This window comes from Schistocerca americana, chromosome 7 (assembly GCF_021461395.2).
Source record: "Schistocerca americana isolate TAMUIC-IGC-003095 chromosome 7, iqSchAmer2.1, whole genome shotgun sequence".
NCBI lineage: Eukaryota > Metazoa > Arthropoda > Insecta > Orthoptera > Acrididae > Schistocerca > Schistocerca americana.
Window position 1 is genome coordinate 581,054,514 of NC_060125.1, and position 15,939 is coordinate 581,070,452.

A 15,939-nucleotide genomic window follows, 5' to 3' on the forward strand; every position below is an offset into this window, starting at 1 on the left:
GGAACGGTCTGCAGCACAGAAACTGGGCCGCCGCTGGCTGGCAACACACAACAGCCTTCGACACGTCCTAGTATCTGCCACCGATTTGGAGGGAGCAAGTGCTCAACAACCATTTCTGAAATGGCAGAGCGTGGCGAAGGAAGTCCTGCGAAATGTTTCAGTGGTATTCTCTAGGACCAGCGATCGTTGTTGGCTGATTTTGTAACGGTTTCTTTCTAAGGAATCACATGTTGTTTGTTGTTTCTGAGGGGACGAGACTGTTTTTACATAATAAAGAGTCTCGCGCCACGTCTAGAAGTAGATGCAAATTTCTGTATGAGCGGAGTACATCACCGGCTGTGAGAAGCACTCCGCGTAGCTTGACGTTAGATATTCTTCCAGCTGCAGAAGGTGGTTGCAGTGTATACCAGTAGGTATGTGCTATGACACGCCTCGAAAGTGTACCCCATCTCGAGCGCACGAACGAGACTACGTAATCCGCCGCGAGACACGAAAGGTGGAGAGCGGAGAGGAGCGACAGCCGGTGTCGGGTCCCGCGCATGCGCCCCGCGGCCTTGGTGCGCGGCGTGGCGCGGCGCGGCGCGGCTGCTGCCAGCCACCTCCACTGCCCCCGTCGGGAGGCGGGCCTCGCTAGCGCAGCGGGGAGAAAGAACCAGAAAGAGAGAGGAAGAGGAAGAGAATGGGAGAGAGACGCAGCGCGCCGGCGCAGTCGACGTCGGGCAGCGGCCGTCGGAGGACGCAAACGGTGAGTACCTCGCGGCTCCGCGCCTGCAGTGTCTGTTCCTTTGTACCTGCAGCTCTGCGGCTGGTGATTACGTCCTACCGCTTGTTCATAATTTTCTTCCCGTGTTACTGATGTCATGCCTCAATCGCTTGCTGTGGTTTGTTCACAAAACTTGATTCGCGTACTGCTCTATGCTCTTACCGGCCAGATGTCGTGGGGAAGGCCCTGGGTGTGATGTTAAAAGGGCGTCACCTTCAAAACCACAGCAGCATTTCGAAGCATCGGCCCGATCTGAGAAGGTGTCGATTCAGTGCTACCCACAACTGAACAGTGTGATCTAAGTGCCATCAAACTATTTGGGGAGTGGGGGAAGGCAGGGAGAAGTGAAAATAACATTTGTGGAACACTGTTGATACAAACTTTTCTTTTAAAGAAAGAAAAAATTAGATAATAGCGAATAACGTATGCTGTGTAAGGAACTTTCTCAGGAAGAATTGACATTGCTTTTTATGTAAATCGTCCCACTCTTTGGCCATGGTCCGCAGCAACCGTTAGTTAAGAAAAGTACGAGAGAAGGCTCTGAGCTGGTACCGTTAGTGTGGCAACCGTAAACCTTAGCCGCTACTTTACGCGAAGCTCGGCCGGAAAATGACCTACATTTTTCAGTAGGAAAATCACTCTATGGCCATGGCGTGCAGCAACCGTTAGTTACCTCAAGAAAAGTACGTGATTTGAAGTGGTACCGTCAGCGTGGTAACCGTAAATCTCAGCGGATACTCTGCGTTAAGCTTGGTCGAAAAATGGCCTACATTTTTCAGTAGGAAAAACAGTATCGGCTTTATTGACGTGTTTCGCCTTCTTGAGGAATTTTCAGAAATCGTACAGGAATTGCAGGTAAAGCATTAGTCACAAGTAGACGAAATTTTGGTGTGCATCTTCGGCGAAGGCACGTAGCTGTGCTTCGCGGGAAGTGGACATCAAAATTTCGACACTTATGACTAATGCATTACCCACAATACCTATACGATTCCTGAAGGTGCCTCAAGAAGGCGAAACGCGTCGATAAAGCTTTTGCTGTTTTTGCTGTTTTTCTTAGTTTTTAGTGTTACATATCTCAGTCGGTGAAAACGGCACCCTTAAAGAATTATTTTGTTGCCCTTTCGTTGTGTGTCTTCTCCGAAACGAGTACACGTATCGAGTTGAAATTTATTTGACATACTGTCTACGGTCCCATCACGGTATAATAAATAAAGGTGTCAAGTTGAAATTGATACTAAGATCTACTGTCAATTGGTGTTGTACAAAATGTAAGGCTCAAGTTAGTGCAATCAAATGATACGGTCATTTATGTCACATATTTTGATACTCCGAAACTCACTCTCAAAACTTCCAGTGTACTTCCCGTTGACCTAGAACTATGAAATTTGCCAAGAAGAAACGTTTCACAGTACAAGTAACGGAAAATAATCAAAGAATTGTTAATTTGTCATCACACAAAAAATATTTGTTTTGTCATCTATTACCTGACTCCCAACTTGAAATTAATACGTACTCTAAAGTCTCGTAATCCCTGGGACCGATGTCTTGCCAGTATCACTGACGATAATCGGCAAAAATCATCGAGATCCTCGGTTCCCAGAATGAATGAACTGCCTGTGTTCGTACTTAAATTTGTACGGAACCCTCCGTGAGCGAATCTTTCTCGCACCTGCCCATTTTTTGTTTTTTGTTTTTTTTCGTATTTAAGAAGCCTTGAAAAGACCCAAATCCGATAGAAATGTTACGAACCAGATATAAGCCCTTGCTCACTACCATCATTAGTAGGAAACTAGACTGAAAGAATTCTTGAAAAGTATTGTTTAATTTTCTCACTAAGAGAATGTCCGCCCCCGGTAGCTGAGTGGTCAGCGCGACAGAATGTCAGTCCTAAGGGCCAGGGTTCGATTCCCGGCTTGGTCGGAGATTTTCTCCTCTCAGGGACTGGGTGTTGTGTTGTCCTAATCTTCATCATTTCATCCCCATCGACGCGCAAGTCGGCGAAGTGGCGTCAAATCGAAAGACTTGCAACCGGCGAATGGTCTACCCGAGGAAGACCCTAGTTACACGACATTTACATGTATTTTACTAATAAAATCAAGCATTTACCCTTAAACTTCTGTTTTTTAAGAAGCCTTGAAAAGACCCAAATCCGATAGAAATGTTACGAACCAGATATAAGCCCTTGCTCACTACCATCATTAGTAGGCAACTAGATTGAAAGAATTCTTGAAAAGTATTGTTTAATTTTCTCACTAAGAGAATGTCCGCCCCCGGTAGCTGAGTGGTCAGCGCGACAGAATGTCAGTCCTAAGGGCCAGGGTTCGATTCCCGGCTTGGTCGGAGATTTTCTCCTCTCAGGGACTGGGTGTTGTGTTGTCCTAATCTTCATCATTTCATCCCCATCGACGCGCAAGTCGGCGAAGTGGCGTCAAATCGAAAGACTTGCACCCGGCGAATGGTCTACCCGAGGAAGACCCTAGTTACACGACATTTACATGTATTTTACTAATAAAATCAAGCATTTACCCTTAAACTTCTGTTTTTTAACTCACTGAGAGGTATCTCACTGCTCAGGCTTGGATGAATTGCAGTTCTTATGTGATTGTGGCATCAAGGGATCACCAATTTAGTATTGGAGGGCAGCGTGGAGGGTAAAAATCGTAGAGGGAGACCAAGAGATGAATACACTAAGCAGATACAAAAGGATGTAGGTTGCAGTAGGTACTGGGAGATGAAGAAGCTTGCACAGGATAGAGTAGCATGGAGAGCTGCATCAAACCAGTCTCAGGACTGAAGACCACAACAACATGTGATTGTGAGTGATGGCAGCCTTCGACACACGGCATGTTTCTTAATCTGCAGTATCACTGCAGTTCCTTTTTCTATAAGACTACTCGCAGAGGTCTTTGGTGATTTGTAGCCATATAGCTTTTGTGATCCCTATTTCGGGGATGCCAGTGTACTTCGATGAGACATGGTCGAATTCAAAGAAGTTTTTATTCCCTATGTTCAGCTCTTTGAAGGGTTTCGAGGGTCTTGCAGCAACAGTAGCAGTCTTCTCATCTTCCACAGCTTGCAACCATCATAAATGTTAATCACTGGTTTTCATGAGTTAGGTTTGTTGTAGGGGGACCTGTCCTGAGTACCTGGCCGGCATGTTTAAATGCGACGGCCCCTACTTTCCGAGAATATCAAATTGGTTCAAATGGCTCTGAGCACTATGGGACTTAACATCTATGGTCAGCAGTCCCCTAGAACGTAGAACTTCAAAATGGCTCTGAGCACTATGGGACTTCACATCTATGGTCAGCAGTCCCCTAGAACTTAGAACTACTTAAACCTAACTAACCAAAGGACAGCACACAACACCCAGTCATCACGAGGCAGAGAAAATCCCTGACCCCGCCGGGAATCGAACCCGGGAACCCGGGCGAGAAAATCGATGTTGAAGTTTTATGTATACCTCCTACACCTGTAACGTAAGTCGCATTTCGAGCAGGTGAGCCTAGAGCAGTACCTAAGGTTTACGCTCACCACCTTGGCAATACGAGTTTAAATTCTGCCCGCGTTCTACTTTTCTTTTTAAATTACATCGTACAGAATAACATTACACAGAATAAGTCAGGGTTTCCCTAACTGTTTTCCGCGGGTCACTGGCGTTCCGCGGGATGTGAATAAGTGCTCTGCGAGAAACTATTAATTACATGGCGTTTTTTTTTTCTCTGAGTTTATGACGATAATAACCATTTTTTAATTTTATTATGATTTCTGTGTTACTAATTGCAATTTACAACTGAAATAATCACCGAATAAAGGAAATTTTTGCCACTTTTTAATATTTAGTCAACCTTCAAAATAAAAAAAAGGTTTTCATCGAAGTATTAGGATTCTCAAAGTGTTCCGTCAGAGCAAAAGTTTGGGAACCCCTGGTACGTGTCATGCTGAATTATCCAAAAATGGTCATTCTCGCAGTAGGAATTTCATAAATAATCAGTCATCACAGCAAACTTGTTTCAAAAGTATATTCCGTTTGTTACAGAATATCGCTTGCATCGCTTTCTGTGCTAAGAGAGAATTTGCGATGGTGTTCTACGAAGAAGCAACCGAAACACAAATCCTTAGAACTCTACGCACATTTAATGTACGCCACTGCCATGCAAGCTCATGAATTTTTCAGAAGCGATACCGAAAAACACGAGTCGTTCGAACTGAATTCCAAAAGAATGTTCTTTCTTAGAACAATTCCGATGCCAGCCACGCGTATTTATCATTTCTGTGAAAATAGGCGATCTAAACTGATGCCGAATTAATGAATGCATTTTTAAGGAATTTTCCCCCGAAACGATTTCTTTATTAGTCATTAGCGAATAGGAAGCATTATGAGATCTTTTCTGTCAAAATTTTAACCTGCCTATAAAAATCGACATGACAGGGTTGGCAAATTGGAGCACATTTGGGTAGCATAATATTTACGGTGCCAGTACATGGTTTTCTTTCAACTATAAAGATATGATCGTAAAGTCATTCATCAGCCTGCCCTCCCCACGAATTAGTTATGTAAAGAAAAGTATACGAGAAGTATTTGAACTGGTCCCGTCAGCAGATAACCGTAATCCTTAGTCGAAACACGGCCTACGTTACAAGTGAAAAAGGTACACATAAAACTTCAGCGTTCATTTTCTCGGAAACTAGGAGCCGTTGCAAAAAAAAGGCACTAGTCATATACTCAGGACACTGCGCTTTACAACATACCCAACACATATCAAAATCCGTGATAAACAGGTCTGACGGTCCCCTTGTTAGAATGTCCAGCCACTAGTGCGTTTCTCAATAAGACCAACGTTTTCACGATCCGAAGAAATTTGTGACCAGTGGTATTAAAGAAACCGTTTGACACAATGAATGTGTATAGAAACCAAGACATCCTGTTCTGTAATCGACCAGCGCAGTTATCACTCTGTAGAGACAGATTTTGTTTGTAAGTTTTGAGAAGTCCCACATTTGATGCCAGTGTTTTGCAGGATGCCATCTAGTTCTCTCCTCTTTCTGACTAGTCTTCACGTCACAAAAAAATGGCTCTGAGCACTATGGGGCTTAACATCTGTGGTCATCAGTCCCCTAGAACTTAGAACTACTTAAGCCTAACTAGCCTAAGGACATCACACACATCCATGCCCGAGACAGGATTCGAACCTGCGACCGTAGCGGTCACGCGGTTCCAGACTGAAGCGCCTAGAACCGCACGGCCACACCGGCCGGCTTCACGTCACATATACAAATCATACAACCACCAGTACAGGCCATGTGGATTCCGAAATTGTAACATCAGAGTTGATGGGAGTAGCACATGTTGCTGTGGCTAAGTCTTGGCACAGAGAACGCTTTCTGTAAGCCTGTTGCTGCAGCACAAGTATCGCTACTTGTGGACTTAATACAGCCTTCACTTGTAACTGTTCTTTTCTGGATGCTTTGCTCTGAATGCTTCATACAGTCTGTTTTCATCAAGGTCTGTACTTAGGCATTTCTCCTGCGACTTAAGCTGTATATAATGGCTTTGCTTTCCTCACGTGGAAAGGTGTTAATATGTTCTCCTACCAAGGTTACATCACTGAAGTGTACGTGTATTTCCACGCACCATCACGCTTTTCCTTGAAGGTTCTATTTTGACGTTTTTTTTCTCTTAGTAAAAAATTTTCTGAAGTCAATATTTCATAAGTATTTCTTTATTTCCAGTAACCGGTTTGGAAAGACTTTGCTGTCATCTTCAAGTCTTCAAAAATTTTTGTTACAAAAGGTTTTCATTGTGAGTTGCAGCCCCATGAACACGTATCGTATCAAAAATATTTTAAGACGTCAAAATGACAGCAAAGTCTGTCGAAACCGGTTCTTGAAAATTAAGAAATAGTAGCGTAGCGTCCGCTGTTTCTCTCTCGTATGTCGTATGATCTGCACAGATTTTTTTCTTTTACTCGAATTTTTATGTTGTTCACAAATTGCAACACCTTTCAAGCTTTTCACGCCAATTAATGCCATAGAAGCATGGTCTCTCCCGAATGTACTTCTGACCATAAATCGGTTCTGGTAGTTGGAGTCAAAGGTTCCTGTTACTGGTACCTTGTGGTGACATTTCCATACAAAGTTTCAGCCCCTAATACTGTGTGTATTTCTGTATATATCGTCGAGAAGTGAAATGCTGATTTTTATAGATAAGCTTTTTAAAATAGCTCAAAATATTTTCTTTTAATTGTTCATCCCGTATTTCCCCCTTGGGAGCTGAATTTCCAAAAATAGTGATACACGTAAATTTTTGTTTGTTCCAAGCCAAATACAAATTTTCATAGCCTTATCTTTGGAAATACTTTCACAATGAAATAATTTCATAAAACTTATCATCCTCTATGTCTTCCCAAGGAGTGGAATTTTGAACAGTCGCTTCTTAAACGCCGGCCATTGTGGCCAAGCGGCTCTAGGCGCTTCAGTCCGGAACCGCGCTGCTGCTACGGTCGCAGGTTCGAATCCTGCCTCCTCGGGCATGGATGTGTGTGATGTCCTTAGGTTAGTTAGTTTTAAGTAGTTCTAAGTTCTAGGGGACTGATGAGCTCAGATGTTAAGTCCCATAGTGCTTAGAGCCAGTTGAACCCTTCTTAAACGATGTCTACAGTATGAGATCAACACCGCCTCCAAATTTCAAGCGTGTATCCTTATCAGTTAAGGCTGGGTAATGGTGGCTCTATTTCACCCACTTACGGGCTGAATGTCCAAAAAGTGTGAAACACTTTTCTTTTTTTTTTTGTCTCTGACCGAGAAGCCAAGTACCAACATTCAGAGATTTAGTTTTAAAATTTTTTTAACAATGATATATTTTCATAGTACATTTTACCCCCTAGTTCACCCCCTTCGGAGGTGAATTTCCAAAAACAGTGAAATACGAATTTATGTATTTGGAAACGAGATATCAAATACCAATTTTCCATAGATGTAGCTTTGATGCTTTAGTAGCTCTTTAATAATGATTTATTTTCAAAAACAGCTTTCAGCCACTATTTCATCCATATCGGAATTAATTTCAAAAAATACTAAAACATGGAAAACAAATACCAAATTTGCTAGGCCCAGAATCAAAATTGCCTTACTAGCGATGTGTTTTCAAGAAAACCTTTCAACCGCTATTCAACTATCTCACCTATTTCAAAAAACAAAAAATAAACAAAAAATCATTTCTTAAACGATGCGTATAGTATAAAATCAACACCCTCTAGAAATTTCGAGTTTCTGTCCTAACTGATTTGGGCTGGTCGATGATGAATGATTGAGTGAATCAGTCAGTTAGTTGGGACATTGCCTTTTATATACAGATTCATGCGATCTTGGTTTTAGAAAGTTTTTTACAAGGTAAAACAGATCGCGTCTTTTTCTTGATCAGTGTCGTAATCTTTTGAGCACTCGTGTCAAAAATTTCCAAGACTACGAGGCGTTGCCTTCGGCTGTCTGACGACTCATTATAGGTGCCATGGTGTCGTTTCTGTGCTGGCAAAATAAGTATCAGTCGAATTAGCAGGGACAGCTTAACGCACAATCGACACAATCTGACGCTTGGAGCACCAAACTGTGAGGGGGAGGGGGAGAGGGTAGGCCGCCAGAGGCCCCCTGCAAGGTATCTGTTCAGGACACAATTAGCAGCGACCGCCTGGGTGACAAGCTGAAGCAGACGCCAGGGCCGTCATAGTGCAAGATCTGCATACAGTGTGTATCACAATTAGGAGCGAAAACCGGCTCGGGTGAAAGGGGTGAGAGGGGGGGGCGGCGCTTGTGTGGCGAAATGTTCTCATCCATTTTTCAAGTAAGAATACAAATTCACGTGTAGATTAGCCAAACAGAATAATTACTCGAAATGGCATTCCAAATCTAAAAAAGTACAAACAAAAAACGAATTTCAGTTTCACCTACCCACAGACTACGGTACTTAAACCACAATGACCTAAATATACTATTGGACCTACAACACGCATCATCTAATGGCACTTCTTTCGATTAGAAGGAGTACGAATGTGGAGTTAGATCAAATAGCACGTCATTTGTAGTGGAGCATAAATCACTTTGCATGCAGAAAATGAAGTCTGAAAATTTTGGCAGCTACGTAACACCACCCCGCTACTCTACAACTGCTCTTTTGTCTTTAGTGCTGGCTTTATCTGGCGTACACGAATACTACCTGGACATCGTAAAGGAAGACATCCAAGCAATTCTGAGGCGAGCTGCTAGATTTGCTAGCAACAGATTGTATCAAAGTGCTAGTACAACCGAGACGCTTCGTAAACTCAAACGCAAATCCCTGGCGGGTACACGAAGTTATTTTCGCTAAACATTATTGAGAAAATTTAAAGAACAATAATTTTCGGCTGATGGCAGAACGGTTCTACCGCCGCCAACGTACACTTGGTGTAAGGACCGCGAGTACAAGGTAAGGGGAATTATGGCTCGAACGGAAGCAGACAAACAGTCATTTTTCCCTCGCTCCATCTGAAAATGGAGCTGGAAAGACAATGGTACAAGGTACCCTCCGCCACTCACGTAGCGGTTACTTGCGGAATATGTGTTTAAAAGTCTGAGTATATGTGGATGTAGATCGCCAGCGTCCCACGAATGCTACAGTGAGCCGTATCGGGTGGTCATGGAGGAGAACCCACGGCCGTTCATTAAGCCACCTGTGTGAAACTAATAAGCGGTCACATGTCGCATTGTCCTATTGAAGAGTGGCATATCCATCAATGTGCTCGAATTCCAGAAAGGGATGCATATGGCCTGCTAGAATATCTGCCGCCGCGGTGGTCGGGCGGTTATAGGTGCTTCAGTCCGGAACCACGCGGCTGGTACGATCGCAGGTTCGAATCCTACCTCGGGCATGGATGTGCGTGATGTCCTTAGGTTAGTTAGGTTTAAGTAGTTCTAAGTCAAGGGGACTGATGACCTCAGATGTTATGTCCCATAGTGCTAGAGCTACATAACGTGCAGCTCTCTTTTATCTCTGCAGCTGGTTAGTGCGGTCTATTTTCTACTACGTGAACACATTTCACACCACAGACGAGCCTCTCCTGCCAGGACAAGCCAGGACAACGTTGTTCACACAAATCATCTGTATCACTGTTTATTTATTTACTGCTGTAATTAGTAAATCCTTTGAGTTGTTGTCTAACACGCGTTGCAGTTTGTACACTGTTTTTGAAAAAAGTTACGTTGTACAAGTTACTTCATTAGGGTTCCGTATCTCATTCGGTAAAAAAGTAGGCATTATAATACCACACTCTGTTGTGCGCGTGTCTGTCTGCCCGACTGTTATGACCCAAAATCTCGGGAACGAGTAGACATATCAAGCTGACATTCACATCATGTGTTAAGTTTTATGGTCCTTTGTCGGAGTAAAAAATTTAAGGTTCAAAGTCAAAACAATCAAAAGGTACGCCCACACACAGCACTTACTTTAACTTAGAGTTTTTAAGAAAGTTTTTACAAATCTGAAATCAGCATGAAGTTTTGTGTATATACCTTGTTACCACATGCAGTTGTTTTCCTGTTTTTTCATATATTTTTCTTTACAGCTGTTTTACTTTCAGAGTCTGTTGTCTTGAACCATATAGAGATTAATGTAAAGAAATTATTTATCTCGGTATTTTATACGATTAGGAATGTTGTGATTGAGTTCAAAAATGGTTCAAATGGCTCTGAGCACTATGGGACTTTGCATCGGAGGTCATCAGTCCCCTAGAACTTAGAACTACTTAAACCTGACTAACCTAAAGACATCACACACATCCATGACCGGGACAGGATTCGAACCTGCGACCGTAGCGGTCCCGCCTAGAACCGCTCGGCCCTCTGACCGGCAGATTGAGTTCAATATTAATTAATTCTATGTGGAAGGTTGTGTGTGTGTGTGTGTGTGTGTGTGTGTGTGTGTGTGTGTGTGTGTGCGTGTGTGTGTGTGTTTGCGCGCGCGCTCGCATAAGGAATCTCGTTATTAAGAATGCAGTTCTTAAAGTTCACTGTGGAACGATGTTTATGCTAGCGCGCCGTCAGCTGTCTCGGTGCGTGAACTGACTGGAGGAAACTGGCAGCGTCGCAACGTATCTTTCCTTTCTCTCTGCGCAGAACGACTTCGTAGCTGCTCTCCACTCTAGCAGTATATGAACGTAACTTTCAACTCTCAACGAACTGAGGGGTCGCCAGAAACTAAACGTGGCTCGGGTTCCCCATAAAACTGCGGGTCCCCTTTCCCCGATTGGATAAGTGGGGCAGGTTAGGAACACGTGAAACGCCGAAGTAGTGTCTAATGGAAAGACTTGCACCAGACCACTGAGCAACGCGAAATTACACTGAGGTGACAAAACTCATGGGACAGCTATGTGCACGTTTACAGATGACGGTAGTGTCGCGGACACAAGGTATAAAAGGGCCGTGCATTGGTGGAGCTGCCAGTTGTACTCAGGTGGTTCATTTGAGAAGGTTTCCGACGTGATTACAGCCACGTGACGAGAATTAATACACTGTGAACGCGGAATGGTAGTGGAACCTAGACGCATGGAACTTTCCATTTGGAAAATCGTTAGGGAATTCAGTATTCCGAGATCCTTAGTGTGAAGAGCGTGCCGAGAACACCAGATGTCACCTCTCACCACGCACAACGCAGTGACCTTCATTTAACAATCGAGAGCAGCGGCGTCTGCGTATAATTGTCAGTGTTAACAGACAAGCAGCACTGTGTGAAATAACTGCAGAAATCACTGTGGGGCGTATGATGAACATTTCTGTTAAGACAGCGCGGGGAAATTTTGCGTTAATGAGCTACCGCAGCAGATAACCGACGCAAGTGCCGTTGCTAACAGCATCCCATCGCCAGCAAAATTTCTCCCAGGCCCGTGACCTATCAGTTGGACCCTAGATGAATGGAAAATCGTGGTCTGGTCAGATGAGTCTCGACTGTAGTTGGCAAGAGCTGATGGACGGATTCGAGTGTGGCGCAGACCCCACTAATCCATGGACCCAAGTTGACACGCTGCAAGTTGACGGTGGCTCCATAATGGTGCGGTGTTTACGTGGAATGAACTGAGTCCTCTGGTGAAACTGAACAGGTTTTTGACTATAAATGGTTTCGTTCGGTTACTTAGACACCATTTGCAGCCATTCGTGGACTTCATTTTCCCAAAAAGGATGGAATTTCTATTGTTGACAGTGCGCCGTGCCATCAGTGCACAGTTCTTCGCGATTGGTTTGAAGAACGTTCTGGACAATTCGAGCGAATGATATGGCCACCCAGATCGTCTGACATGAATCCCATCGAATATTTATGGGACATCATCGAGAGGTCAGTTCGTTCACAAACTCTTGCACCGGCAACACTTCCGAAATTACGAACGGCTGTATGGGCAGCGTGGCTCAATATTTTTTAAAGGGACGTCCAGCGACTTCTTGAGTCCATGCCACGTCGAGTTGCTGCACTACGCCGGGTAAAAGGAGTTCCAAAATGATATTATGAGGTATCCCACGACTTTTGTCACGTCAGTGTATTATTATTATTATTATTATTATTATCCATGTACATAATCAACTTTTTACGCAGCGCTCAGCGTTGGTTAAGAAACGAACAACCATATGACCAAAAAATTCGCATACCCGATATACTCATACGCCTATCAGTTAGATTCAGCTGGAACTCGGATTCATCGACCACGGTCCACACCGTCACAGTTCCGTGCTCCGGTGACGACGTCCGCCGACCAAAGCCAGTCTTTGAACGCCATGTCGAGGTGTCAGCAGAGGACGGAGAGTTAGCCGTCGGTTGCTGAGTACTGTGCGTCGTGCTCTTCACCTTACAGCCCTGACAGAAGTGGGTTCGTGACGTCCCACATTCAAATCGGCTGCGGTCTAGCCTACAGGCGACCGTCGATAGCCCGTGCGGCTGTAGAGAGGAGTCTGTTCGTCAAACACTTGTGGTCGTCCTTCGTGGCGATTTTCGTGACTGGAAACACTGCCTCTGTGACATCCGCACTAGGCGCTTTCGACCTCGGAAAACCGAATTATTATGTTGTCTCCGATTCGCTATGACCCAAGCGTCTTGGAACGATTATCATCCCGCATCCAAACTCGGTTAACTCGTGACGGGTTGCTGTGTTGACTAAACACCAACCAGCAACGGCATATTCAGTTACTGTGATTACATTCGCACCATGCATCAAATATAGTCCCAACACCCATGATCCATACACGGCACATTTCCAAATGTGAAAATCCGCCCCGTCACTTTTGTGCACGTTGTTTGACTGAAACAAATATTCTTCGTAGACAGCGTCGAAATGAACCACAGAGAGAAAGAGCAAATACGTAGCTAATAAAATTGCCGCATGAAGTCATTCCTATTTTGTTCTTGTTTATTGCAGTACATTTCTACCAGAATGAACGTTTCATTCAGGAGCGGAGTGTGCGCTGTTTCGATACTTCCTGTCATAAAAAATCTTCATGCTTGAGCGAAACTCGAGCCCAGAATTTTGCCTTTCACTGGTAATGTTCTAATGCACAAAGCTATATAGACAAACTACGGTTTCGAGTCCTAGCGCGTCACACAGTTTTAATCTGCACAGAAGTTTCAGTGGCTGACTACTCATCTTCACGTACTCCAAACATATATTTATGCATACAGTATGTACTACTGTTCTTCAGTTCGTACGCAGTGACGGAAAAAAAGTTGCAACAGCAAAATATAATGACTGCAGCGTGAAGAATTTCAGGAATACATGTGGTGTCACCGCCAGACAGCACACTTGCTAGGTGGTAGCTTTAAATCGGCCGCGGTCCATTAGTACGTGTCGGACCCGCGTGTCGCCACTGTCAGGGATCGCAGACCGAGCGCCACCACAAGGCAGGTCTCGAGATATGGGCTAGCACTCGCCCCAGTTGTACGACGACATTGCTAGCGACTACACTGACGAAGCCTTTCTCTCATTTGCCGAGAGACAGTTAGAATAGCCTTCAGCTAAGTCCATGGCTACGACCTAGCAAGGCGCCATTAGTAACATTGCATGTATCTACAGAGTCTCATTTGTATCGTCAAGAGCGATGTACAACAATGATGGATTAAAGTTAAGTATTCCAGAACCTACGTACTTTTCGTTATAGCATTCATTACGTATCCTGTTTCAGACCTCACGCCATCCTGCGTGAGCTTATAGCGTGCATTTCGGCCTTCTCTAGCTATATAACAATACATTTATCAGGTACCGTACTCTGATCAGCCAAAACATTATGACCACTGCTCGCCGCGACGTTGTATGCCTGCTGGTGGCGTTGCGGGCACATATCGCGGTAATACAAGTGTGTAAGTAGAGCAGACAAGGACGGGGTTCACCCTAGCGAACGTATGGGGTGCAAATCGAGAAATGCATTGACATAAGCAACATTGACAAAGGCTAGGTTATTATTGCGTTGAGCATGCTAAGTAGGTCTCGAAAACGGTGAAGCTGGTTGAATGTTCACATACTGCTGTCCTGAGTATCTACGCAAAAAGGTAGGACAGTGAAACTACAACTGGACGTTACATGGTTGGAGGACCATGACTATTCAGAGAACGTGGGGATCGGAGGCTCGTCTGCTTTGTAAAGCAGGGTAGATGGTGATCTGTGGCATCTCTGCCGAAAGAGCACAATGCTGGAGCACGCACAAGTGTTTAGGACCACACCGTTCATCTCACATTGTTGAACATGAAGCTCCGCAGCATACCACCACTACATGTTGACACAACGACATCAATTACTATTGTAGAGGGCTAGGGACCATCTAGATTAGACCCTCGATCAATGGAAACGTGTCGGCTATTCGGGTGAATTACATTTTTGCTACACTATGTCGATGGCTGTCTCCACAAACGCCGTCTTCGAGGAAGCGGGTAGGAAGGCGCAGCGCGGCAGAGACGCAGGTTGGTGGAGCTGTATTATGCTATGAGAGACTTTCTCCTGCGCTTGCATGGGATCTGTGGCAGTAATCGAAGACAAGATGGCAATTGTGAACTACCTAACGTCATTGATGCTTGATGTCTACCCCGACGGCGATGTCATCTTTCAGCAGTTTGTCAGTGTCTAGGAGACACAACCGTGCTACAGTGGTTTGAGAAGCATTGTAATGGACTCACGTCGAAGATTCGCCTGATGTAAATCCTGTAGAACCCATCTGGATCGCTATCTGGTGCCAAACCAGCAGCCCATTATTTACGCGAATTACTGACATTTGCGTAGACATGTAGACGTATTAAGCAGTGGTCATAATGTTTTGGCTCATCAGTGTTTTTAAGTCATTAACGTTGTGAAATCACTGGTTAATGTAAGCGCGAGATAAAGCATTGCAAATCTGAAATGCTGGCGCACTCACAACTGGTGTGGCAGCCGGAATGTTGAATGCAACCATGCAACTTGCATACATTATGTTGTACATGCGCCGGATGTCAGTTTGTGGGATGCAGTTCCATGCTTGTTGCATTTGGTCTGTCAATATAGGGACAGTTAATGCTGTTTGAGGATATCGCTGCAGTTGCCGTCGGTGAAAAAAAAATGGCTCTGAGCACTATGGGACTTAACTTCTGAGGTCATTGGTCCCCTAGAACTTCGAACTACTTAAACCTAACTAACCTAAGGTCATCACACACATCCACACCTGAGGCAGGACTCGAACCTGCGACCGCTCGGCCACCCCGGCCGGCAGATCTGGTGATCGAGCAAGCCAAGGCAACATGTTGACGCTCTGTAGACCATGTGGGGTTACAACAGCGATATGTGGGGGAGCGTTATCTTGTTGAGAAACACCCCTTGGAATACTGCTTATGAACGGCAGGACAACAGGGTGAACCACCACACTGACATACATATTTTCAGTCAGGGTGCATGAGATAATCACGAGAGCGATCCTGCTGTCATACGAAATCGCACCCTATACCGTAACTCCATTTGTTCGTCCAGTGTGTTTAGCATGTAGACAGGTAGGTTGCAGGGCCATCACTGGCACCGAGGCAGAACCAGCTTTCATCAAAAAACACAACAGATCTCCAGCCTGCCTTCCAACAAGCTTCCGCTTAGCACCACTGAAATCGCAAACGGTGGTGTTTTGTGGTCAAGGGAATGCACGCTTCTGGGCGTGTG

At 44.6% G+C, this 15,939-nt stretch overlaps 1 long non-coding RNA gene across 1 annotated transcript in view; it reads left to right on the top strand.

The window, feature by feature from the left end:
* Positions 1-667: 667 nt before the first annotated feature.
* Positions 668-15,939, top strand: part of LOC124622419 — a 161,421-nt gene continuing 146,149 nt past the window's right edge. Inside the window, exon 1 of the long non-coding RNA XR_006980632.1 lies at positions 668-745. This is a non-coding gene — a long non-coding RNA (uncharacterized LOC124622419). The remainder of the gene's footprint in view (positions 746-15,939) is intronic.